The sequence below is a fragment of the Myodes glareolus genome, chromosome 20 (assembly GCF_982192425.1).
Source record: "Myodes glareolus chromosome 20, mMyoGla1.1, whole genome shotgun sequence".
Classification (NCBI taxonomy): Eukaryota; Metazoa; Chordata; class Mammalia; order Rodentia; family Cricetidae; genus Myodes; species Myodes glareolus.
This window is the reverse complement of record NC_142045.1, coordinates 50,834,992-50,861,508: the sequence shown is the minus strand read 5'-3', so window position 1 is coordinate 50,861,508 and position 26,517 is coordinate 50,834,992. Positions and strand designations below refer to the sequence as shown.

Below are 26,517 nucleotides of genomic sequence, written 5' to 3'. Positions count from 1 at the left end.
GTGGTCCCGAGGCACATGTTGTGGGGCTTATGTGGACAAAATCCATACATAGGCCACTATACTTTCCCATGATGCTTTGTTGATATTTTCAAGAACTACAGCTCCCAACATTCCAGGAAGTTATCTGGTCCTTCCAGTGGAGCTTACATGGTTCATTTAGGGGATAGATGCCTCAGTGGTTAAGAGCACTACCTGCTCTTCCAAAGGTCCTGCGTTCAATTCCCAGCAACCACATGGTGACTCACAACCATCTGTAATGAGATCTGGTGCCCTCCTAAGGAAGAGACCTGGTCAGTTGTCCTCATCATGTTAGACCATGAAACCCAGGATGGACAAGTTCAACAGAACCGCCATATACAGGCTGCCCATGCCTGCTCCCGCATTGCCAGGGCATAAATTTCATTCATTCGTAACAAAAGAAGGGAGCAGGCAGGGCCCTCAGCACCATGCTTGAGACCTTCATTCCTACCTTTTTGTTTGCTATTGAGCCACTGGGTATGTGGATATCATTCTAAATTCTGGTAACCTCAAGTAAAAGGAAAGGGTATAGGACCCAGCGATGACAAACTCAAGAGAGGCCTGACTCTCAGTAGTTTACCCTAAGGCAGTACCTGGTTCTAAGAAAGACCACAAACTGAGACTACCCAGGCACCACCCAGGAACAGACCATCCAAAGGAAATCCTAATATTCCTACTATTGAAGATAGGATCACCTCCCAGCACACACCCATCGTTTTTTACCAGGACACCCTAGACAAATGTCAGTCAATCAAGGGTCCTGAACCTTAGAAATCCCTCACCCCTACCTTAACTACTATAAAAAACCAATCTTAACTGAGCTCAGGGCTCTCAGACCATTCCAAAACATTGGACACGGGGAGAGTCCGAGTTTGCAAATTTGTGTTAAGAATAAAGGCTCTTTGCTTTTACATACAGGACTGGGTCCCCTAGTTGGTTTGGGGGAACTTCATAATCTGGGTGTAACAAGGGCGCCAGTGCCTCCAGAAATGCTCACTCACTCTGCATACATAGCTAGGGCTAGGGTGAGATTAAGTAGAGAAGAAGTGAAACAATATTGCCCCCCAACCCTTCAGACTTGCTTGTTTTCTACTCTTTCTTAGTATCTTAGCAGTGAAAAAAAAATAAGTAAATAAATAAAAAAGAGGAGAATTGACTAAACCTTTGTACAGATAAAATGAATATATTAAATATCCATCAAGATGTAAATTACTGTAGCAATTGTAGATTATTCTATGCACAGAGTAAAACTCTCCTATTATTATTGCTCATAGGTCACACTAATTCACTTTAAATATTTATGAAGATTTTTTTATACTTCATCAATATATAAAGCTATCATTATGAAAAGTTTTCATAGCTCTTCTTTCTCTGCCTGGGAAAATACTCCTGTCTGTGACACAGCCTCATTTATGATCAACTTCGGTGCTCTAAGAACAGCCTAAATCCATCTGTTTTCCCATATAAGGAACAGCCTAAGTCCATTTCTATTTCCCCATATGCCCCTCTACCTGCACACCCCCACTGTAATATGCAAATATTGCAAATCATCATGAGCTGTCTAAACTCACCAAGAAGCTGGCTTGGGGAGCAGGGTAAGGCCTCCCCGCACCCACTTCAGATCCAAGCATGGTTGTTTCTAAGCGTCCTCTAAAGTCCCTTGTGCAGCAGTGAGCCGGCTCCCAGGCTTTGAAATGACAAAACGAGCACCCAAGGATACTGAAAACATTGTGTACCAGAGAAAAACCAAAGGGAGAACCCTTTCCACCAGGTGACTCTTCTTGATCCTGTGGTATAAGAATGTCTGCGGTGTGTACAAGAGCCATGAGAACTCCAGTATGGCTGGTCCTTCCCCAGTGGATTCCTGATGGAAGCCTTAAGCCCACTTCATCAATGATGTCTCCTTGGTTCTCCCCATCAGGCCACACTAGTCCTCTCTGCTGGATGTCACAAGCGGCAGATCTGATGAAGTTTTATTATCTGTCATCCTGATATTTGTTCTCTTTCCCTCTCTTACTACACGGTTAATAAACTCGGCCATTTGAATCTGAAAGTACAGCTGCCGCAGATGACCCTCTGGGCTGTACTGGACGCCCCACAAAGACAACCACAAGGTATCATTTCTTGCAGAGACTACAAACTGGCAATTCCTAACTTCGTAAGAAGACTCTACATCCTGTGGCTTTAAAAATATTTATCTAAAACTTAAAAGTATGTGTATTTTGGCTGGGCAGTGGTGGCACAAACCTTTAATCCCAACACTCAGGAGGCAGAGGCAGGAGGATCTCTGTGAATTCGAGACCAGCTGGGTCCACAAAAGCTTGTTCCAGGACAGGTTCCAAAGCTACAGAGAAACCCTGTCTTGAAAAACAAAACAAAACAAAAGTTATTCATTCCTCCTGCTCCCTCCCATTTACTCAGTACAGTAACTTAAAAACAAACAACAAAACAAAAAACAAAAAACTCCCTTCACTGAGTGGAACACAAGCTGCTAGATTCAATGATTGCAGGAAACCACCTAAACATGAATCCCAGGACTCCCTAATCACTGATCCTCCGTCAGTTTCCAGAGCCTAGGAGAGCGAATGATCTTCAGACAGCACTGGAGTTCAGACCAAGAACTCGCAAGTCTTGTCCTTTAATTAAAAGTGAGGTAATATTTAACATGTAAGAAAATAATGAGTTGATCTGAAGTACAGAAACTGGCCTCAGAGATAAAACCAACTGCTAACCCATGGATGGAAAGAAGAGGAAGGAGAACACAGGCCCTGGCTGAGGAGACCCCTTTCCACCCACTAGCCCCTGCATGCCTTTCGTCTCTACAAAAGCCCTTTCTGTTCCTAAACTACTGAAGACAGTTGATTTAGGGGACAATAACCCTCCCCCTGGGGCCAGCCCCTAAATAAGCCGCTTTCCTCCTTCCTGAACTCCACCTAAATACGGGCTCTGAAGTGGTGAGCACACAGCTGGGTCTGGTAAAGACAGAAAGTGTGGGCTGGCAAAAGAGCTCAGTGGTTAGGAGTGCTTGCTGGGCAGCCATGAAGACTTCCATTCGATTCTGAAGTGATTCACGAGAGAGAGAGTTATTGGCAACCGGGCTGATTAAGCCAGCTAAAGTTTGGAGGCCTACTTCTGTCAGAGATGTTTCCTGGGCATGGAGTGACGATGTCTACCATCCACCTCTGAAATGTATCTGTTGTAGGCCCCTTTCTCCTCTGGTTAGGTTCATAGTTCACAGGGCAGCAGTCCCTGTCACCCAGCTCCTACCTCTTTTGGAACTAGGGAGGCAAAGCTCTCCTGTACCACCAGGGGTCCTCAGTAAGCACACAACTGGGGGAATACGTGTATAACTATAACTACACATAACACTGAATTGTTACACAGATGTTTTGCAGGCATACAGCAGTTGAGACCAATGGCACAGGCAAACCAAGTCTCTGTGAGAGCAAACTATGCTTCTGAGTTAAGAACAACCATGATGCCAGACGTGGTCTCGTACACCTTTAATCCCAGAACTCAGGAGGCAGAGATGAACAGGTCTCCGTGTTCGAGGCCAGCCTGGTCTGCAGAGCAAGTTTCAGGACAGCCAGGACTACACAGGGAAGCCCTGTCTCAAAAAAGCAACAACAAAGGGTAAATGTGAGATTAGTATTTCAAGAGGCAGAAAGGGGGGATATATAACCAAATAAAATGCCTGTTTGTGAGTCTTGGCCTGTGTGGCTCTGATCCATTTCCTGTCCCGGTCTGGAGCAGGCTTAGCACAGGAGAGATGAATCCAGTCAGGGATCACAACTACCTAGACAGCAGTTGGTGCTCTCGGTATGACAGGATGCGATCCTTTGCAGGCAGGCCGGTCCTTCTTTCTGAAACTTCTTGAAGCACATTTGGTCCCCGGGGTCAAAATGAATGACAGGACACCAAGAAGGGAACTAGAAGGGTGTTTCACACCCTGGAATGAACCACAGTCTGGATCTGTTGGAGAAACTATAGAAACCAATTAGTAATTTTTCAATGATATGGTCACTTGAACAGGGCAACAACCCACCATGTTGCCCTTATGTGTTGGTTTGAATAATGGTCACAACAGGCTCAGACATTTGAATGGTTAGCCACTATTTTTAATGGTGACTATTCAAAAGGATTAGGAGGTGTGGCCTTATTGGAGGAAATCCGTCACTGGAGATGAAGCTTTGATGTGTAAAGCGTCTGTCTCTCTCTGCCTAGAATCAGGATGGGGCTCTCAGCTACTGTTCCAGCACCTGCCTGCATGCTGCCATACTCCCCACCATGATGTCAGTGAACTAAACCCTGAGACGATAACCAAGATCCCAATTAAAAAGACACCTTGATCATGGTGTCTCTTCATAGCAATAGAATGATGACTAAGATACATTCAAAACATGATCTCATAAGGAGTAAATCATGCCTCATAGAGGGTACCTCTTGCCTTGAGAAAGGGCCGGGTATAAAAGGTTGGGCCAATTTTCACCACTTTTCAAAATTAATTTAGAGAGGGTTGACTTAATAGTCCAGTTCATTTGTTGAACCTGTCCAGAGCCCTGCAGTGAGTAGGTGCAGTGGAGATTCCAGTTACATTTAAGACCCGACTGACCGCTTGGGTTTTGGACAAAGTCAAGGCAGGTTCCTATCTGAGCCGATTGACAGGGCAGCCTGCTCCTAGGAAGAACCACTGTAAGAGGGTCTGAGCACTGTCTGAGCAGTCTCTGTGGATATCAAGGTCGCACCCATCCTGAGAAAGGGTCCACCAACACTAACAGATACTTAGACACAACATGAAGAGGCTTCGTCTCTGTGAAATCAACCTCTGATTTCTCATGAAGAGCTAGTCCCCTCACACGAATCATGAGGACGCATTTTGCCCCTTGCCTTGGCTGGCCTGTGTGCAGGAGAGACAGTTAGAGGCAGTCTGCCCTCTCTCAGAGATGCAGAATTGGATACCTGGAGCATAATAACTCGGTTGGCGGGCACTCAAATGGCTAGCCTGAAGCAGCTGGCGCACCGAAAGGTGTTCAAGGGAGGGTAATTCCCGAGTCTGGCAAGATCCACCATCCAGTTGGATCCTATTTTGCGTCTTGGGAGCAGATCTTGTTCTCTTCTTCCTGGGAGTAGGTCGGCTGGGGAAGAAGCCGTAGAGCAGGAAACACAATGGGGGAAACAAAAAGGGGGTCCACCGGCATCTTCCTCTTCTTCTGGTCAGGTGCCTGCTCTGCCTCTGACTGCCTTGGTTTCAGGTGTGCTGCTGTTTGATGCCTTTGTAATGACTAACAGCCACCTCCTCGGGAGAGCAGACCACTGTAAGGATAGTGAGAATTTTTTCTTTGCTTTGAACAGTTTTTTTCTTCAGCAGTCAATAGGTCTCTATCTTTATAAATCATGGCATGGACATGAAGGATAGCAAGAGCATACCTGCTTTGTATAAATGTTTACTCATTTGTCCTTTCCCCAATGCTAGGCTTGCCTAAGAGCAATCTGTTCTGCCTTCTGGGCCAATGTACCCTGTGGCAAGGCTTATACCAATATGGTGGCCCATAGTTCCTGCTGCTCCAGCTCTTGTCACCCTGTTAATGAAAAGAGAGTTTCTATTGGCAAACTGATCGGGCTCTGCCTCGGGCAAGTCAGTGTCCTGGAAGTCTTGGCAATTGGCCTGAGAAATGTTCAGAAATCCTCATAGTCACACAGGGGGACCCCAGAGGACCTCGGGTTGTCATCAACCACTGATGCCACAGGTTAAGATTCTGCACCGCAGTGAAAGTGAGCCGGGGCTGACGCAGGCAGTAGACTCTGATTCTGAGTACTAATGGCATTTGGCATCCGTTGGACATGTGTCCATCTCAGAAGGGTTCTCACAGCATAGGAAGTCATTAAATGCAGGTTCTGGCCCAGGATGAGTTTGTCAGCTTTCCTTTTCAAACCAGGAAAAAGGTTCCCTCCCACCATATCCTCGCCCAAAGAACCTTCCTCTCTCAAAGTGATCCCAAATCCTTTGGGTCTACCTCTATTTACCAGAACCAGAACTGAACTCAGTACAGACTTACTTCCTAGGAGTGTCCAAAGGATTCTACTTTGGCATGGGGTACGTGGCAGTCACTGCAGACCTCTCCAGACTCAGTGGCAGGTGTGAGACCCTGGAACACTTGTCAGGGGGCATCTCCCCTGCAACCTTTCCTGCCAGGACTGCCAAGAGTGGGACTGAGGCCCACGGGGGGTAGGGGATCTCGCTGGGGACGCCAGCAAAATGATTCCCATAAGGTACTTATTGACAAGCACACTGATTAAGCCAATTACAAGTTTTAAGTCCTTTTTATTGAAGGCCAGACTGAAAGTGAACTTGTGCCTCTCTGAAAAGTCTCTTGGTGCCCAAACTCAGCAGTACAGGGTTATAAAAGGCAGGAACCACAAATACCATAATTTACATCAAAGTAAAATGAGGGTTATAGTAACTTTGAAACGTTATGTCCTAGTAGAACATAACAATTATTTTAAACCTGGCATACAAGTTATTTTTTAAAGACATATCTCTTTTGTTATTTTAGTTTACATTAATTATTTCTGGGTAATACATCTGGGCCATGATCAAGGCCATGAGAATCTCAAATGTGTTGTCAAGGCAAAATGTGTTGTCATGACTGTAATGGAGAGAGGGGGTGAGGGCTGAAAACTGTCTAAGCAAACACAAAATGCAATAAAAAAAAATGACATCACCTTAGTCATTTCAACTCCAGCACCCATGTAACAAGCAGGGCATGTTTCATACATGCCTACAATAACCCCAGTTCTGGGGAACATGAAGGCAGGGTGGTCACTGAGGTCACTGTGACTGACAGCCTAGGCAAAAAAATAAAAAATAAAATAAAAAAGTGAAATACATGTTCAGAGGGATACTTTGCCTCAAAAATAAGGCACAGTGATAAAGGACACCTGATGTCCTCTTCCGGCCTTCACATGTGCTACATGTCCACACAGGTATGCACATGTGTTCGCAAATGATAAATGTAAGTGAAATATTCCCTGAGGTTTATAAGATGCTTTAACTTTCCCTGCGCTTTCTAAGGTATTTTAACAAATTACTGAACCAGAGAAAAGCATCTAGAAATTCCTGACTTACAGGTGGTTGGCAAGAAGAAGGAGAGGCCCAGACTTAAGGTTGGCATTGGAACAGGGATTGTATTATGGAACTGAACCTTGAACCTATGAGCTATTTGAGGATATAGTGTCAGAGAGGAATTGAATCAGGAGACACCCAGCTAATGTCTGCCGCAAATTGCTTGGCATGTGTGGAGAGGCATCCATGTTTCTGGTTACAAGTGCTCTTTGCCCCAAGTGTGGTAGGAGTCTGTTGGCTTGTATAGCTCAGCCTGGACTACAGTCGATTCTTTGGACACAGTTGCTGTTACCGTGAACGTAAAGCAATGCTGCCAGCTTTGTCCAGGACTAGTGGGATTGGCTGTCAAATGGAGAAATGGCCTATTGTCAGAATATATTCATAAAGTTATGACTATGCAATTAAAATTTAACAGTGAATGAAGCAATCATCTAGTAAGTTATCATCAGCTAATGAGTTAATACAGACCTTTCATTTGCTTGAACAATTCATATCCTAATTTTTATATTTTCAAAATATTTTTTGATAATTTCATAAGTGTGTGCCATGTGTCTTGATAATAATCAGCTCTTACTCTCTCCTCCCTTTTCCTGCAGACCCTCCCTACATATCCCCCTCCTACTTTCATGTCTTCTATTATTTTTCATAACTCATTGAGTCCAGTTAGTACTGCTCACATGAACATGGGTGTATGGCCATTCAGAGGAAGATGGGAAACCTATCAGACACCACTACTGAAGAAAATTAACTCTCCTTTTCCTAGTGGCCATTAACTGCTAATAGAGGTGGAACTTCATGAGCCACCACCACCACTATCATCCATACAGTGATATTCCTTGGCTTGCTATTGTACAGGTCTTACGCAGGCCGCCCCAGCGGCTGCCACTTTGTGAGCGGAGTGCCCATGCTACATCCAGAAGACATCATTTTGCAGCATTCTCCCTACCCTGTAGCTCTAATATTCTTTCTGGCCCCACGTCAGCAATGTCTCCTGAACTCTGAGGCTTCAGGGGAGGAAGTCTCATTTAGGCTGAGCACTCCATAGTCACTTGACTATGAGGTTCTGCACTGTCTGCTTCTCAAAGGAAATGAAGCTTCTCTTACTAAGAGCAAAAGCAGCCCAGGTCTGTGGGTCCAAAAGGAAATGTGCAGAAGGCAATTTGTCCACATTTAACAAGATGCTAGTAGGTTCTTTCCTACGTTTCCTAGGGTCTGTGAATCCCACAACTATGGGCTTTGGACTGGGCTAAAACACAAAGCACGAAGCACCTCTAACAGTCATGCCATTGTTGCACCAGTGGGCGAATCTCGCCTGACAGGATGCTATTGCAGCATGCAGGGCCCAGCAGTGGGTAAGGTCACTGATGTCTTTTCTCTACCAACAGCCTGCATAGGACCTTCTAATGATGTGAAAACTGACCAGCAGGAGGGAGTTTCCCACACAGCTTTAGACTGCTTTCTCTATCCTTCAGTTAATCCTCATTTTTCGTTTTTAGCCATATAAACTGAATAGTAGATATTGACCCTAATATATGTACCCATTCCCATCAGCTCTCCCGGTTTGCATCCTAGTCCCACTAATATTGATGCTCAATTTAACTAGCAGTTTAAGCAACTTTCTCTGTCTCTCTTCTTTTTCCTCTCCAAAAGAAGGCATTTAAAATTAATTTCCCTTCCATGGTGCAAAAAACTAAACTCTGCTTAAATGGGTAAAGATTTATAACAGAGTAAGAGCTCACAGAAGGCAGGGAAAGAAAATGTGAGCCTACTACAAAGGAATGCACAACCATCAGTCACAATCTTATGAGGAAAAAAACACAGACAGATGTTAGATTCAGATGCACATAGCCCAGAATTACACTGAGCAGGAAGTACATAGGCATGGACCCCAGAACACAGCCAGTTATGGTTATGTGGAAACATCTGAGACTCTATCCAGAAAAGCAGAAAGGTCCTTAGATTTCAGGCACAACAAGAACTAAAATCTAAACCCATCAAAGGAGCCTGTCCTAGGACATTATGGCCCCTAGTGGGCAGTACTTGTACTTCAGAATAATTAATCACATGCTCTAGATAACCCCAGGGCAACACCAGACTTTATATTAGATGATTTTATTAGAACACATGAAACTGGTCACTTCAAAATTCATGGGTTTTTTTTTAATGTGCAAACTTTATTTTTAGTTACCAAACAATGCACGCTGTAGCCATACCTCTTCTTTGTCCATCAGTGTTCAGGGGAGGACACAAGGCTCAGAAACAAGGTATCTCATAAAGCAAATAGTATTGGGGGCTTTTATCCCCTAAGAGTTTAATAATTTTTAGGTGTTTTAGATGCTCTCATTTCCATGGAAGCATTACAACAACCAATTTCAAATTTCAAACAGGGCCACTAGAGAGACCGTATATTCAGCCGAAAGCACCGTGATCTTGCATACCATGAGAATCACACAAAGTTCAGAGGTTAACTAGAAGAAACTCTTGTCACCTTGCCAACACCCTGCCCTGCTTTCAAACTCACTTTCCGTTATTAGATTCATCTTCTGACATCTGAGTTAAACATCATCAGATGAAACTGTGCAGGACAACCTGGGAAAGTAACTATATATGTATATATATATATATATATATATATATATATATATATATATGTGTGTGTGTGTGTGTGTGTGTGTGTATGTGTGTGTGTGTGTGTGTGTATGTATGTGTGTGTGTATATATATATATATATATAATTTTTTTTGGTAGGGAAGGGTTGAGACATGGTCTCTCTCTGTGTAGCTTTGACTGTCCTGGAACTTATTCTGTAGACCAGGTTGGTCTCAAACTCACAGAGATCTCTGCCTGCCTCTGCCTCTCAAGTGCAGGGATGAAAGGCATGCACCACTACCATCTAGCTAGTTTTCTGCCTTTAAAGTGTTTGCTTAGGGGCTGGGGAGATGACTCAGTGGTTAAGAACACTGGCTGTTCTTGCAGAAGACCCAGGTTCAAGTTCCACACAGGCATACATGCAGAAAAAACACCCATACAATAAAATAGAAATAAATAAAACCTCAATAAATAAATGAAGTGTCTACTTCGGAGATCAGAGGCTGTAAGTGCTTACTGCTCTTACAGGGGACCCAGTTTGGTTCCCAACACCCACATGGTGGTTCACAGCTGCCTGTAACTCCAGTTCCAGCAGATTCAATGCCCTGTTCTGGCTTCCTCAGGCACCTGCATACATGTGGTACAAATAAAAATAATGTAGGCACACACATACAGAACAATAATAAATAAATCTTTGAAGTGTTCACTCACAAAATCAGATTACTGACAAATGTAAAATAGCAGCAGAACAATATAGGATTTCAAAAGTAAGCCAGAGTAAGCCTTAGATCAAGCAAGACTCAGACAGAAAACAATATATAATACAGGTAAAAGCCTGGTCTTTAGTCCTGACTTCAACACTCCCTCCTCAGATAATCCTGCAGGGTCATAAAGCAATGTGATCAGACCAGACCAGATCAGCTGGAAAACTCCCTTTTGCCTTTGACTTAATGACTGGCTCCCCCTACCCCCACCCCGGCTTTGAAACCATTGAGAGAATCATGCCATTCATTCATTTAGAAAAGCAAATATTACCATTTTCATTCAAAGGCCAGTTTTCTAGAATTCTAATAAAGTCTTTCATAAGGCATAGTGAGCTGCCCTCTTCCGTTCTTAGGCAGTCTGTGCAGGGCAGTCAGTGCACACTGGCCCTGGGAGTGGTTTCACACGGTACTGTGAACACAGCAGGAGTTAAACACCCAAGAACATTCCTATCGCCCTCCAGCAACTGCAATATCCCCTTACACAGAGAATCTCCTCTTTGCCAGCTTTAGAAGTGCCCGTTCCTCTCTGCAACAGCACACTCTTTTCCTGGCTAAAAAGAAAACAAAATTGACCTTGTTCCCGATTTCCCTGGGCTAGTGAATGACCTCACCAAATGTATAAACAATGCACATTCCTTGCCCTTCCTTTCTGTTTGTTTTGTTTTCACACACACAGCGCCCAGAGCTTTGAATATGATTCCAAACTGCTAATGTGTGCACACTTCCACCAGCACTGTGCCAAGTGGTCAGGAGGACCACCCCAACTTCCTCTACGTCTTGGCAGAGTGCGGGTGTGCCCCTGACAGATGAATCAAGAAACAAACAAGACAGGGCCGGTCCAGGATGGGGTGCAGGAGCAAGCAGTTTGTCCCAGAGCGCCCACTGGGCTGCTGCCAGTGGTATCTGGGCAGGAAGGAAGGAAGTGTGAAGTAAAAGGAAAAATGAGGCCGCTTTAGAGCAAAGAGGAACCTCAGCAGAAGCCTGGCGCTGACACTGGAGAACAAAGCAAGTATTCATCTGAAACGGGGCTGGTCGACTGCGTTCCTCAGTTACCCTAAAGCACTTCTTTCTCTCTTCCCCAGGGTCCACCGAGATGTTCTCTTAAGGGTCCTCATTCCTGGCACAGGCTTTCCCTTGGCTGTCACCTCCCCCGACCTCCTTTCATTTTCTTTCTCTGTATAAAGCGATTTGACCTAACATCTAGAGACCTAGAACCGTGGCAGAAATGAAAGTTAACTGAATTTCTTTAAAAAAAAAAAAATTAGCCATCTCCAGAACAAATATCTTTAACATTGAAAACCCACCCTTGGGGGAGGTGCTGTAGGAATTCACCACCAGTAGCCTTTAAGTTACCCGCCCACTTGTGTGTGGCCTCACACTATATATATGCCGACGTAAAGTATGTGTTCGGCCTGATTTCTGGCTGCAGGATTCGGTTGTTGTTCCCCATTCCAGCAGAGGATTGTGATCTGTGAGTCTACCCCTAAATAAATAATCCTTTATTATACTCAAAAGAAAGAAAGAAAGAAAGAAAGAAAGAAAGAAAGAAAGAAAGAAAGAAAGAAAGAAAAGAAAAGAAAAGAAAAGAAAAGAAAAGAAAAGAAAAGAAAAGGAAGAAAACCCAGCCTTGGATCAGAACTAAGTGCGAGCTCTTTCTACACAGCCCCACAAGCTGAAGACTCCTCACCTGCTAGGCATAGAAATGTACATCAAGGGGCTATCAGGATAAAACGAGAGCCTCCAGAACAGCTAAGCATATGATGCGTTGCATCTAGCAGGGGCTCTGCTTGTCAGCTACTTAGTAAAGCACTGAAGTTTTGCAGCAAGTTTAAAAGATAGGACAGCTGAAGAGATGAGATAGCTCAGTGGGCAACAGCATTACTTGGTAAGCATAAGGACCCGTGTTCAAATCCCCATCACCCATGTGTGGCAGCACATGGCAATAACCTCAACATGAGGTCAGAGGCAGGCGGAGCACCCGTTGCTCAGCCAGCCTAGATTAGAAGAGGAGTTTGCGTCCAGAGAGTGAGCTCTGTTTTAAGGCAATAAAGCAGAGAGTAAAAGAAGACAGTCAGTGTCTTTCTGTGGCCTCCTTGTGCACACACACACACACACACACACACACACACACACATATGCAACACATAAAACAGTATTTCTGCTCTTTACAGATAATACGACCGAGGCACGTTGTCTGCTCTCCCCTGCTAGCTGCAACTGTTGATGGTCTGGACCCCGGGCCACAGCCTCTGTCTGGTCTGATACGGGCTGCTTGAATACGGGCTATTGTTATTCACTTCTTAGTTTGCCCATTCTTTCTCGAACATCTACTGTGTTCCACAGTCAATTGGACGGAATAAATGACCCCATCAGTGGGACTTTAATAACTGTCTGTTGTCACCGACTTCACCCTTCTCACCCTCTGGGAAATAAAAAGAGGACAGAGGAAGATGAACAGAATGATGGAAAGCAGCCAGCATTAAGAACGTTTCAAGAGCCAGGCAGTGGTGGTGCATGCCTTTAATCCCAGCACCCCAGAGGCAGAGACAGGCAGATCTCTGTGAGTTCGAGGATAGCCTGATCTACAGAGAGAGTTCCAAGTCAGCCAAGTGTTAGGATTCAGGCATAATGTTGGCAAAAGGCCCCTTTAAGAGACCCGCTCTCTTTCCGGTTGCTCCTCTGGAGAAAGAGGCAGGTCTTTGTGTTCTCTCTCTCTCTCTCTCTCTCTCTCTCTCTCTCTCTCTCTCTCTTCCTACAGGCTGCTCTGTGCTCCCTTTTTCTTTCCCTTTGCTCCCCCCCCCCAAAACTCTCCATGTGACCGAGATCTGCATGGTGTGTCTTTCTCTCACCAACCAATGTAATTTAAAAAGCACGGCCAAGAGAAGTCACACCATACAACAGTATTCACACGGGAGGTGGGAGGTTTATTGGAAGAGGAGAGAGAAGGGGGCACAGACAGGTCCCTGAGGACAAGAGTATGGAAGAGAGAGACAGACGGAGGGAGGGAGGGAGGGAGGGAGGGAGGGAGGGAGGGAGGGAGGGAGACAGGGAAGAGGGAGGGAGGGAGGGAGGGAGGGAGGGAGGGAGGGAGGGAGGGAGGGAGACAGGGAAGAGGGAGGGAGGGAGGGAGGGAGGGAGGGAGGGAGGGAGGGAGGGAGGGAGGGAGGGAGGGAGAAGGGAAGAGGGAGGGAGGGAGGGAGGGAGGGAGGGAGGGAGGGAGGGAGGGAGAGAGGGAGGGAGGGAGGGAGGGAGGGAGGGAGAAGGGAAGAGGGAGGGAGGGAGGTGGGTGAGCAAGCCCACCTTTTAAAAGGAAACAGCGGTGCACAGGCAGTGCTCTTAGTGGTTGCAGCTGAGGTCGTAGACTGTCAGGACCCCAAGGGCAGGCCAGTACAGATGCCTGAATACTAACACACACTTCTAAGCAAGACTTAGCCCCCTCTTTCCATGGCCTCGCCTCAGGACAGTTACAAGACATCGACACCTATACAGCCGCCTGCCAGAGCTGGACTGTCCTGCTTAGCTGAGATGGAAGCCTCGGGTTGTCTCAGTCAGGGCACAGGACTCTAACATCACATCTCAGAAGATGCCACCGCGCCTGGTTCTGGACTGAGTCTTTGTCAAACCACTTACATACAACACAAGCCCTCGCCCTCACGTGGACCTGGTCTTGGCAGAGCGTCTTACTTTCCAGAATTGCGAATCTTAAATTAACAATACAAGGACGCCATCAGAACACCAAACACCCCCAGATGGAGCCTAAATTCAAACAAACGTAAACCGGGATGTGATTATTAGAATCATAAAGATGGGCGGCGGGAACTCAGCCAACACCTCTATCCTAGCACAGCTCGGGACTCCCTGCGAGGGGGTAGGACGGAAGGAGGAGAAACAGCAGGCTTTGCACAGCTTGACAATACTGGGGGGCGGGGAGGTCCTCAGGACTGCTGACCTCTATAGCTCCCCTACTTCCCAGATAATTGCTCATACAGTTTAAACAGGTAGTCTGCCACCGGGGCTCCCAGGTGATACTTCTTGACCCTGCTGTGGTGATCTTGTAGAACTTTAAGACAATTCTGAAGCCATTTCTGACAACTCTCAGTACTTCCCCTCCTCCCCTGGGAGCCAAAGACATAACAGCTATACATGCACATACTGAGATGTTGGGAACTTTCCATCTCCCTGAATAGGGGCAAGAGAACCATTAGGTGTTGACTCAGTTACTGATGTTTTGACTTAGTCCCTGGGAAGGGGCAAAGTGAGGCTCAGAAGTGTCTCTTTACCTCATCTGATCTGGCAACCACTCTCCAGCCAATTATTGGTAACAGCCCTTTTGAATAAGCCAATCATAATAGTTAAAGAACAACCCCTAGACACCCCCCCCCCCCTTCCTTCTGTGGTTTTTCCCTTTAAAAATAGCCTGTACCAGCCATTCAGGGTCTTCTAGCCTCCCAACCGCTGGAAGACCCTGTCATGACAGAATTAATAAAATCCTCATGCTTTTACATCAGCTGTGATGAGAGATGGTCTCTTGGGGCGACTCCTCCTCCTCCTTGGTAATTGGACGCTAGAGTCCAACAATCTCCTGACCTTTGACTGAGGATGGTCAGTTCAGTGGCTTGTCCTGCATGTACACCAGCCAGTCATAGAGGTGGAGACCTATGCCACTGGGAGGCCCAGAACCCACATAATCTGAGAGGACCCTGCCACTGCTGACGTCATTGCCCTTCATGTTGACCACCAGAAAATGATGCCACACCCTGAATTTAGGGTCCTTCCTGCTGGGAGCAGCCGGGTGTAGAGTTTCCCTGGGTCAAGGCCATCCCATGAAATGCTGCTGAGCCTTTTCTTAACCTGGACGGGCAACAACGCTTTGCCCAGCTTGTCCACCTCCTGCAGGCTCAGAGGCCCAGCCCACTGGCTGATGTCAGTGAGCATGGTGATGAGAACAGGACACACACACACACACACACACACACACACACACACACACGCACGGGTAATAGGCCATTTCCAGGAGCATGTGGTTAAAAAGCTGATGTATCAATGAAAATGCCCATCTCTGTGCAGGTGATGAGCTCATAAAAGCTACATTGACGGATTCCTCCAGTAACCCTTCAGCTCCTGCACACTCTGCCTGCTCACGGAGAGAACTGCAGCTGGAAGGAAGGAGCGAGCAATGGGTGGAAACCCAGGGAAAGGTCCTGACCCTTCCCCTTCTCCTACTAACCTAGAAAGCACTATATTAGCTTGCTTATTTTGTTGCCATGGCAACAGGGCCAACTTTCCCTATATGTCACTACAGTAATCTCTGCCCTATGAAAACCTGCTGGAAGCAAAGACCTGCATTTCATTATAGTCATCTTAGTCACAAATTAAGTAAGCTATTCAGAAGCTTCTGTAGGACAAGTTCCGATCTAGGATATCCCTTATCTCCCTGTGAGTTAAGATCCCCTTCACACCTGTGGATCCCAGGCACCAGAAGTAATCTGCATTCCTCTTGTTAGTAAATATTTACAGACTCTCAGCACTTCCTTATTTCTTCCTATAAGCTAGGGAAGTCTCCATTCCTGACATTCCAGTTAGATCAACGACATTCCCGCTACCTACCCCCCCACACCTTTTGCTATATAATGCTCCTGAGAAAAAATAAAGTTGGCAGCTTGATCAGAATACAGACTTGCTGTCCGTTTCTTGTGTCTCTTGTCCCTTTCATTCCTCTTCCCTCCAGGGCTCAGGATCTCCATTCGTATCCCACTGGTCAGGACAAAAACCAATGGTCATGTCATTACAGACAAAACAACTCAGTAGAACAGCATATATAACATTCTAGCCTGAACTTGAGATGGTTAATTCTTATTATTGAGCTGATCCAATTAATAAACACTAAGATTAATCAAACACATCTCTACAAATGTCAGTGATGGTGTTTCCAGAGATGGAATGACAGGACTCTGCCCTGATCAATAATTGATCTCTTGACAGATCCTCAGCACAGTGGCATTATGGGAAGACAGGGAAAGGTAGGAGGGGCCTAGGTGTAGGAATAGGTCACTAGGAACAAGTCCTTGAGGCCTTTTTCTTGCCTTGGCCCCTCCTTGTATCTCATTTTTTGCTTCTTGTCCGCCATGACTTGAGAACCTCATGTTTCCATCACAATGATGTCCTGTGTAAGACCCAGTGACTGAGGTTAACCCCACTGAAACCACAAACCACAAGAAATCTCTCCTCATTCAAATTGTTCTGCCGGCTATTTTTTCACAGTGGAAAGTAGCTCGACCTTGAGAACAGAATGGGTGAGAAAGGGTCACCCAGTTCACTGCTGTCGGTGAAGCATTCAAGAGCAATTCTGAAACTTACGAATTCACAGCTGCCTTGGAAAATCAAAATAACAGACAGAAATGAACGCAGACATTTTCAAAAGTAAAGTGGGAGAGTAAAAGGTGTGCACAGTTGCAAAATAAAAAAGATGAGTTTCGTGGTCAGTGCTGCTCTTCTGCCCGAGAAACCAGTCATTCCACAAGCGGAAATGTAAGTCTCCTACCCTGGAAGCATTTGAAATTCAACTTTGAAGAATTTGGAAGACTCCCTCTATTGAACGGTTCTCACTCTTACCAGACAAAATGCCTCAAGGTAGAACAGCAACACAGGAGTATCAGAGAGCAGCAAGAGACAATGTAAGTTTTGTAGATCCGTGAGCACCCCAAAGACAGCACCCCTACAGTGTGTAGGCCTGGCAATGTGTCCGGTCAGGTCTTGGCTCTTTAACAGTTAATAGAACCTAAAGGCAGAACTACACTCTACTCCTGAGCTAAAAGGAATATTTTTTTTTCTTCCATATTTGTATAAAATCTGCAACTGTGATCATTCACCAGCAGTAGAATTTCTGGAATAGTGGTGTGACTTTAATAAGACGTGAAAGATCAAGATAAATGTCAACTCTCTTAATGCTGGTTTCCAAACTAAGTATTTGCAGTTAATTTAAAAAAAAAAAAACAAGAATTTATGTTTTGTTATCCAACTGCACTGTGCCTAATCTTCTAGAAAGCTCATGTGGTCATGAGGGCTTCTGGCCACACCCCTCACCTGTGTTTTGGTTTAGACCGAGGTTGGACTGCAAAGATCCATGTGTAGTGCAATGTTTTTCTCTTGGATTTTTGAGGGGCCCACTACCCAGCTCCCAAACACAATCACACATGGAGTCTTACTCTTTCTTATAATCACCTAGTCTTAGCTTAGCTTATTTCTTGCCAGTTTTTCTTAAATTATCCTGACTACCTTTTGCTCTGGGCTTTTTCCTTTTCGTGCATCTGTGTATCTTGCGTTCGCTCTTACTCTGTGACTGCCTGGGTGGCTGGGTGACTGACCCCTAACACCCTCTGCTCCTTGTTCTCTCCTTCCTCTTCTTCCTCGTTTCCCTTCTATTTATTCTCTCTGTCTGCCAGCCCCTCCTATCCTTGCCCCTGACTCGCTATTGGCCATTCAGCTCTTTATTAGACCATCAGGTGTTTTAGACAGGCAAAGAATCATAGCATCACAGAGTTAAACAAATGCAGCACATGTTAAAATAATATTCCTGGGGCTGGAGAGATGGCTCAGCGGTTAAGAGCTCTGACTGCTCTACCAGAGGACCAGGGTTCGATTCCCAGCAGCTTACAACTGTCTGTGACTCCAGTTCCACGGGATCCAACACCCTCACACAGACATATATGAAGGCAAAAACACCAATGCATATGAAATAAATAAATTTAAAAAAAATAATAATATTCCTAACACCATGTTTGAAAAGCCATGTCTCCGATGGCTCACACAGGCTTAGCTCCCAACACAGTGAGTTCGTACCTACCTTTCTGTTGTTGTCATGAAAATGTTTTGATCAGAGGCAATGGGGGCAGGAAAGGTTTATTTAGTTTGAACTTCCTGGGCATGGTAGTAATGCCTTTAATCCCAGCACTCGGGAAGCAAGGGTAGACAGATCTCTGAGTTTGAGGCCAGTTCCAAGCAGCTAGGGTCACGTAGTGAGACTGTTAAAAAAAAAAAAGTCGGGCAGTGGTGGTACACGCCTTCAATCCCAGCACTAAGGAGGCAGGGGCAGGAGGATCTCTGTGAGTTTGAGGCCAGCCTGGTCTACAAGAGCTAGTTCCAGGTCAGGCTCCAAAGCTACAGAGAAACCTTGTCTCGAAAAACAAATAAACAAACAAAAAAAAGTAAGTAAAGGCAGAGAAATTTCTAAGAGAACAGTCTAAGAACCAGATTAGTTCAAATACAAAAAAGGACATTTATAAAAATAAAATAAAGCTGAACATATTGATTATTTTTAAGTTGTTTTTGAAAAAAAAATTTTAGTCAAGCTTAGGTCCTCAGAGGCTCTTCACCAGTGCCCTACACTGAGAAAAACTGATAAGCCGATGCCAGTCACAGTAGGATGCCCTCCCTCACGTGACCTAGGCCTTACCCAGTTTAACCGGCTTTGCATACCTACCTTCCTGTGCTTCTGTAATTCCTTCCTCAAAACCCTGCAAAAGTATCAAGAATTCAAACAATGTTGTGGTAAGAGGAGTCGGACAGGCAGAGAAATTTTTAGAGACTGGATGGAGAGAGAACCAGGTTAAATCTCGCTCCATCCCCGTATCCCCCTAAAAACCACAGGAAAAGATAGAAATCCTGATTTAGTGTTAGCTGTAGTATAAAAAATTGAAAGTAGACTAATGTCAAAAAATAGGAGATTGGTTGAATAAATCAAAGCCTATAAACATAATATTACATTGTATAATCACTGAATGCAGTGTTTCAAGCCAGGAGTGGTAGCACACAGTGTAATACCATCACTCAGAAAGCCGCTGAGGCAGGGTGATTCCCATGGGTCTGGGGCCAGCTTAGGGTACGCAGTGAGTTCTAGGTCAGCCTGGGTACCAAACAAGCCCTGGACCCAAACAAACAAAAGTGTGTAGGGAACTGACCACGCAAATGGAACGTCACAATGGGTTAGCTCACAGTTCCCTTGGTGGCGTATGTAGTGGAAACATATGGTGGCGTATGTAGTGGCAGGGGAGGTGTCTGCCCTCTGCAAAGGTGGAGTGCTGTGGTCTTTCTGTACACTGTAAATATTTATGTTGGATTGGTTTAATAAAAAGCTGAATGGCCAAAGTTAGGCAGGATTTCCAGAGTAGAGAGGACACTGGGAAGAGGAAGGACAGAGACAGGGAGAGTCGCCGGCCCAGGCACAAAGGAAGCAGGAAAGCAGCATGGGCAGGTACAGGGTAAAGGGGAAAAAGTCACAAGGCAGAAAGTCAACTAATAGAAATGCGTTCATTTAAGTTACAAGAGCTAGTTAGAAATAAGCCTAAGCTATTGGCAGAGCTTTCATAATTAATAAAGTCTCTGTATGATTACTTGAGAGCTGGATGGTGGGACAGGAAAATCCACCTACAGTGGAGATGGACACTTTCCTATTCCCCTGCTAAGGGAGATCTAAGCCCCGAGAGTGCAGGTAATACAAGCACACAAATACACAGAAAGATGGAGATGCACAGGGGCGAGACTTCAGGGAGGCTATGCACATATACAGGCACAGACACATACACAATAGAAAGCACGTGATTGCCACTAAAAACAGAGGCAGCAGGGACGGGGTGCGGGTGGCTTATTTTAGGAGGAGTTTGTGAAGATGAACATAAACAGTGAGCCAGCCAGGTCAAAGGAGCAGTGGGGAGCTGCAGAGACCTTAGGGAATGTCTACCCTGAGACCAACAAGTGGAGTCTCCACCCACAGTCTAGCTGGGTGAGAGATCCCTTTGGCAGCAAAGCTGAGAGCAGAACGTTTGTCACACTGTGTTCCCTGCTCAGCTAAGAAAATGACATCATATAAGTACACACTGGAAAAGGGTTCTGCCAAACAGCAGAGAGCCTACAACCCCAGCAAGGTGCATGACCTAAATTCTTTCATCTACCTCCCTGGAGCTGTGGGCCAGTAGAACAGAAATCCTTATTTCTTGTGAAATCCTTGCCCTTGATATTCTAGTTTCCCCATAACAGTGTAGGGCCTGATAAGACACATCTGGCAACCCACCTCAGTCCTAGGCCTCTGGCCTGTGATCTTACAGTAACAGTAACAACAGGGTCTCACACACTCTAGGCTGGCCTCAGATTTGCTGTGCAGTGGAGGAAGGCCTTGAATGTCTTCTCATCCTCCTGTCATCCCAAGTGTTGAGAACACGGGTATATGCCGGCACACCTGATGTCTGCAGTGCCAGGGATCAAACTCGGGGTTTTGTGCAGGCCAGAGAAGCACTCTACTTAGTCGATTACATCCCTAGGCCCTCCCTAGAGTTTCATGCAGGTGCATCACGTACCTGGATCATATTTGCCCCCGATGCCCTCTCTTGCCTCCACTCATGCTGGTCCCTCTTCCTCTTCCCAAATAATTTCCTTTTCATTTTATGTTTTATAGAGATGTGTAAGTAAATAGTAGGCATAGATAGACAGACAGACAGACAGAGAGGATAGATGATGCATAGATGATTTATAGGTGAAGGGATGGATGGATGGATGGATGGATGGATGGATGGATGGATGAACGACCGCTGATAGATTGATGGTTGGGGGACAGATGGCTGGATTGAGATGGGTAAAAGTAGTCCACGTATGATACATCCTTTCAGATTCTGACTTATTCTCTTAATATAATGCTCTCCAGTTCCAGCCATTTTCCTGCAAACAGCATGATGTCGATCTTTATGGTTGAACAAAAGTCCACAAAACACACACACCACATAATCTTTTTCCAATCAGCTACTGATAGACCCCTAGGCTGATTCCGGTACCCATGAGTGTGGGAGTCTTTCAAACTGTGCTTTTGTGCATGAATTAACTCTTCCTAAATTGATCTATTCCTCGAAGTGTTGCTGTTGCTGTTGTTTTAAAGTCCTGTTCTGGGTGAGCAAAGGCATAGCTAATGTAACAGGCGGGTGAAGGGTGGCAAGAAAATAGTTACATAAGGAGCGCCATAATAGATACTAAAAGCTCAGGCCTCCAAATTCTTTGACAGTAGCACGTAAAAATATTCTGGAAGTACACAGGAGAAGCTGGATAGAGCCCGCAGTCTATACTGACAATGCCGGTCACTTCTGAGAAAGGCAAAACGAGATGATGAAATGGGAGTCTGTGGCAAGTGTCATGAACACCAGAAAGTGGAAATGTGTGTGTGATTATTGAGCAGTGGGAAATCCCTCGGTCTGGGAAAACCCTGCACAGCACACAAACATGCTTTGAAAGAAAGGATGCGGTCACTGTGAATGTGCTCTGCCGTGCTCCCAAGACATGGAGAAACTGGGCGGAAGCTACCTAAGCCCGAGCCTACACTGAAAGCCCAGGAGTTGCTCACTTCTGACCACAATAATACCACGCCATTGGGCGGAAGCCTGCAAGTCATGAGCAGACTGGCTTCCATTCCCTTCCTTGGGCCCAGTCACTGGCACCACATGGTGGGTTTCAATTTCTCCAGGGAACAGTGCAGACAGTGTTGATATTGTAGGGAACCTCACATTCCCCTGTTGAGCGCTAAATGTACACATTCTAATGATCTTCCATTGAAATGGATTTCATTCAAGATTTCCATGCCCCCTTACGTGGGAAGTTCTCCAACAAACACTGTTTGTTGCATCTTTAACACAGCTCTTCCCAGCTCACTTGACACATATTTAGTGCCTTGCGAGTGTCAGCGAGCAAACCAAACTGTAAACTAAGAGCTAATTGTACTTCAAATAGGACAAAATATTTGCTCAAGTGTTCCGTTAATTTACTGAATTCGAAAGTGCACTTACTCATTTGATTCCGCTCCCTGTAGGCAAAGCCATGATTTGGGGAGATTACACTAAAGCCAGTGGCACACACTCCACAGGCATGTCAGTCGCCCTAAACATTAGTCCCTAGACACCCGGGGGCACAGCGGAGTGATTAAGTTGAACTTCCTAAAGAAAACTTCTCTGCTTTGCTTCAGGTCTCCAGGTCATTCGTGGCAGTTGGGACTAAGTGTGAGAATTTTAATATAGCCACAAATCACCTGAGTTCTTCAATAAAGACAGGTTCTACAGGAAGACCTGCAGCCACTGCATTAGTTCCGGGGTGGTGGAGTAATTTTCCAGAGTCCTCACACAAGAACCTAGGAAGGAGGGGTTAGACAGATGGGTCAGCCGGTTAGAGCACGTCCAGACAGCCATAGTTCTCCAGGGGATTTGATGCCCTCTTCTGGCCACCAAGGGTACCCACAAATGTGACTGGTGCACAGAAATGAACCAAGTCTTTTTACAGAAAGAATAAGGGACATCCGGTGGTGGTGCACACCTTTAATCCCAGCACTCGGGAGGAAAAGGTAGGCAGATCTCTGAGTCCACAGCCAGCTTGGTCTACAGAGTGAGTTCCAGAACAGTCAGGGCTGTCTCAAAAAACAAGATTTCTTTCTCTATTATTTAAAGTAACTTATTTATTGAAACTTTGGGAACTCAACATCATACACCCTAATTCTGCTCACCTCCCAGTCTCCTACACCCATGACATCAGGATCAGTTCTCCCTCACCTGTGGTGTATGGGGGGGGCATTCCTCCCAAGTTCAGGAGGGTTAGGGCCAGCTCTCTTGCTGCGGGGTCCAGCAAGAGGCGAGCCCGGCTCAGCATGGCCCTCTGATTGTATAATACATTGTTTTATTGTGGTCCCAAGGTGACACAGGTCACAGACATCCACACAGACTCCAGGTGCGGCAGGACCACGAACCCAGACATGGCCGTTCACAGCAGCTTGAACCCAAATGAATAAGAGAGATTCTCATCTGTGGCCCAGTTAGTGGAGCCCTTGACTAGTATGCTGAGTCCCCAGTCTGACCCCCAACACCAGGCAAGCACCACACCCTTGAAAGCCCAGCACCCATGAAGTGGAGGCAGAAGGATCATGAATTCAGGGTCATCCACAGTTATATAGGGACTTTGAGGAAAGCCTGGGCTACATGAGACCCTGTCTCAAAATGGGGAAACTGAAAAAGGGTAAAAACTTATCCTAGATGCATTACAATAGTATGTGCTATGGAATAACAATACTGACCTGCCTCTGCAAGTGCCGGCAGAGCAGGAGCTACGATGTGTTCAAACAAGGATGCACAGGAAATAAGGTAAACAGCAATGCTCAACAGACCACCCATCATCAGTCAGTAGGTGGTACAAGTACACACCCACACACCGAAGTCAACCAGGAGGGGAAGGATGCACAGCGAGCCTCTTCCAAATCTGCAGTTTTCTTTTTTTCTTAAAGATTTATTTATTGGGGCTGGAGAGATGGCTCAGTGGTTAAGAGCATTGCCTGCTTTTCCAAAGGTCCTGAGTTCAATTCCCAGCAACCACATGGTGGCTCACAACCATCTGTAATGAGGTCTGGTGTCCTCTTCTGGCCTGCAGGCATACACACAGACAGAATATTGTATACATAATAAATAAATAAATCTACATGCAGACAGAATATTGTAAACAAAATAAATAAATAAATCTTTTAAAAATATTTATATATATAAATATATATTTATATATAATATATAAATATGTAAATATATATAAATAAAATTTGTTTTTTCGAGACAGGGTTTCTCTGTACCTTTAGCACCTGTCCTGGAACTAGCTCTTGTAGACCAGGCTGGCCTCAAACTCACAGAGATCCGCCTGCCTCTGTCTCCCGAGTGCTGGGATTAAGGGTATGCATCACCACCTGCAGTTTTCTTTAAAATAAATAGATAGATAGATAGATAGATAAATAAATAAAGCAAAGTCTTAGGAGAGGGCAGAGTTCTGTGGTGTGTGCATACAGATTTACTTGATTATCCAATTTGCATGTAGTGAATAAGTTTTAATTCTTAATTTATATACACCCTCCTACACTCATATTCTTAGAGCTGTCATTTCTAGTAGTCAAGGGGTAGACGGAACCTCAATGTCTACTGATGGGTGAATGGGCAAGCTATATGCAGGCTCTACATGCGATGGGACTATTAGTCAGTCTTTTTAAACGTAGGCAATTTTGACACTTAGTTCAGTGCTGAAGAACCCGCCTGTACTACCTGACAGTATGCTACTACAGCTGTATTGCAGAGCCGGCACTATAGTACCATTCCCGAGCTGGGCAAGGGCCTGGAGACTGAAACACACAAAGACACACAGACAGAGCTGCGGGTCATCCTTGAAACAGGAATGCCCCTAGAATGCCCCCCTTTATTGTGTCCCAGGGCAGCTTATATAGGGATAGCCACGCCCCAGCCAAACACACCAGGAACTCCTGAGGGTCTCTCGCTCAGAGCAGCTGTAGGCACTCAGATCAGGGGAAAACAAGCTGTTTACAAGAAATTCAGGATCTGGAGGTTCACAGCTCCTAACACTTGTGGACATTATGTTTAGTGAAATCAGACAGAAGCGGGAGGGACTCACAGGATCCCACTCATGTAAGACTCCTCCATCGGTCAAATTCATACGGACTGAAAACAGAACGGTGGCAGCCAGAACCTGGAGAGGCAGCAACGGAAGCTCGTGTTGGAGAACGCTTTCGGACCGGGACCTGATGAGAGGAGCTCTGGAGTGGGCTCGGGATCGCGGTCACACAACGAAGCGAATGAACTGGACACCACCCAGCTGTACACTAGAAGTGACCAGAGCAATCCGTTCTGTCGCGTGTGTCACACTTTCAAGTTCTTGACTTTAAAAATTGCAGTAATTATATGTGCCCGTCAGAAAGGGAATTTCCTAAAGTTTGGGTTATCATGTAAGAGAATATTATACATGAAAGAAAGAAACGGAGAGGGGGCAGGGGAAGAGAGGGAGGAGAGAGAAAGGGGAGGGGGCAGGGGGAGAGAGGGAGGAAGGAAGGAGAGGGGGCAGGGGGAGAGAGAGAAAAGGGGACGGGGCAGAGGGAGAAAGGGGGGAGAGAGGGAAAAGCGGGGGGGGGGCAGGGAGAGAGGGAGGGAGGGAGAAAAAGGTCGTGCCACATTTCTGGCTGTTTGCCAAGATCCAGTGGCGGTCACCAAAAAGAAGTGAACACTGGGGAAGGGTGGCATCATCGGCACTGAACAGACCATCTCCGGAAACTACTCGAGAAACGAGAGAGCGCGACTGCTCTGATCAAGGAATGGGGAAAGAGAATTTAGAAGAAATTCCAGATCTAGCTTGTCAAAACAAAATCAACCGGAAGACACTCCTCCACATCTCCACATCACCAACAGTACAGAGGAAGAGAGGAGGAGGGCTACGTGCGCCCACCTGACACCCACCTGACACTCTGGCACTGGCCTTGAGACAGAGCAGGGACAGGTGTCTGCCTGAGCCTTTCCCAAAAGTCCTGGATGCTCAACAGAAACGGTTTCCTGAGCTGCAGCTCACTGAGCAGAAACAATTCGGTTCCTGCCCCAAATGCATTACATTTGGGCCAAGCTCAGCGCTTGAGCCTGGTTTTCATGCTGCTACTGCGCCGTGACTCAGTCGGCGCCGCTCTGCGCTTACGTCATTTTCTCTTTAACTTCCAGCAGTCTCTTTGGAGGCTCTTAATTCCTTACTTTCTGAGTAGGATGTGCGCTTACCATAGCATTATTCTCAGTTCCGTGCTTCTTGTCCATGTAGAGGAACATGTGGAGATAAGAGGCTGTTTTGTTTTAAAGAAAGTAGGCACTCGGAAAGAATTGTATTTGTTTTAAAAACAAAACAGACATTCAGGATTTCTCCCGCAATGTCACTTTAGCAGCTCAAGAAAGGAAAATATTCATGGATAACTCCTAAAAACGCTATGCCTGGATTTGGTTTATTTTAAAATAAATCTGAGTTTTGCTTCACTTACCAGTAAAACTCATACCCTCTCTGAGTCAGTAACCAAAATCCTGATTTGAAGGTCATCCCAACAGCTAATCGCAATACTGTAAAAGTCCACAAGGTGGCGCTAGAGACCTATGGGCCAAGATTCGTAAACTTAAAAACATCAAAGCAAAAGAGCGGCCGTCTAAGCGGCCA

At 45.7% G+C, this 26,517-nt stretch overlaps 1 long non-coding RNA gene across 1 annotated transcript; it reads right to left on the bottom strand.

Moving 5' to 3' along the window:
• Positions 1–1,571: 1,571 nt before the first annotated feature.
• On the bottom strand, positions 1,572–25,965 carry LOC146890031 (uncharacterized). The gene is made up of 4 exons (XR_014999305.2): positions 25,788–25,965; positions 5,446–5,597; positions 4,978–5,331; positions 1,572–4,002 (listed from the first exon to the last, which is right to left on the bottom strand). It is a non-coding gene; the product is annotated as an uncharacterized LOC146890031 (long non-coding RNA).
• Positions 25,966–26,517: the final 552 nt, after the last annotated feature.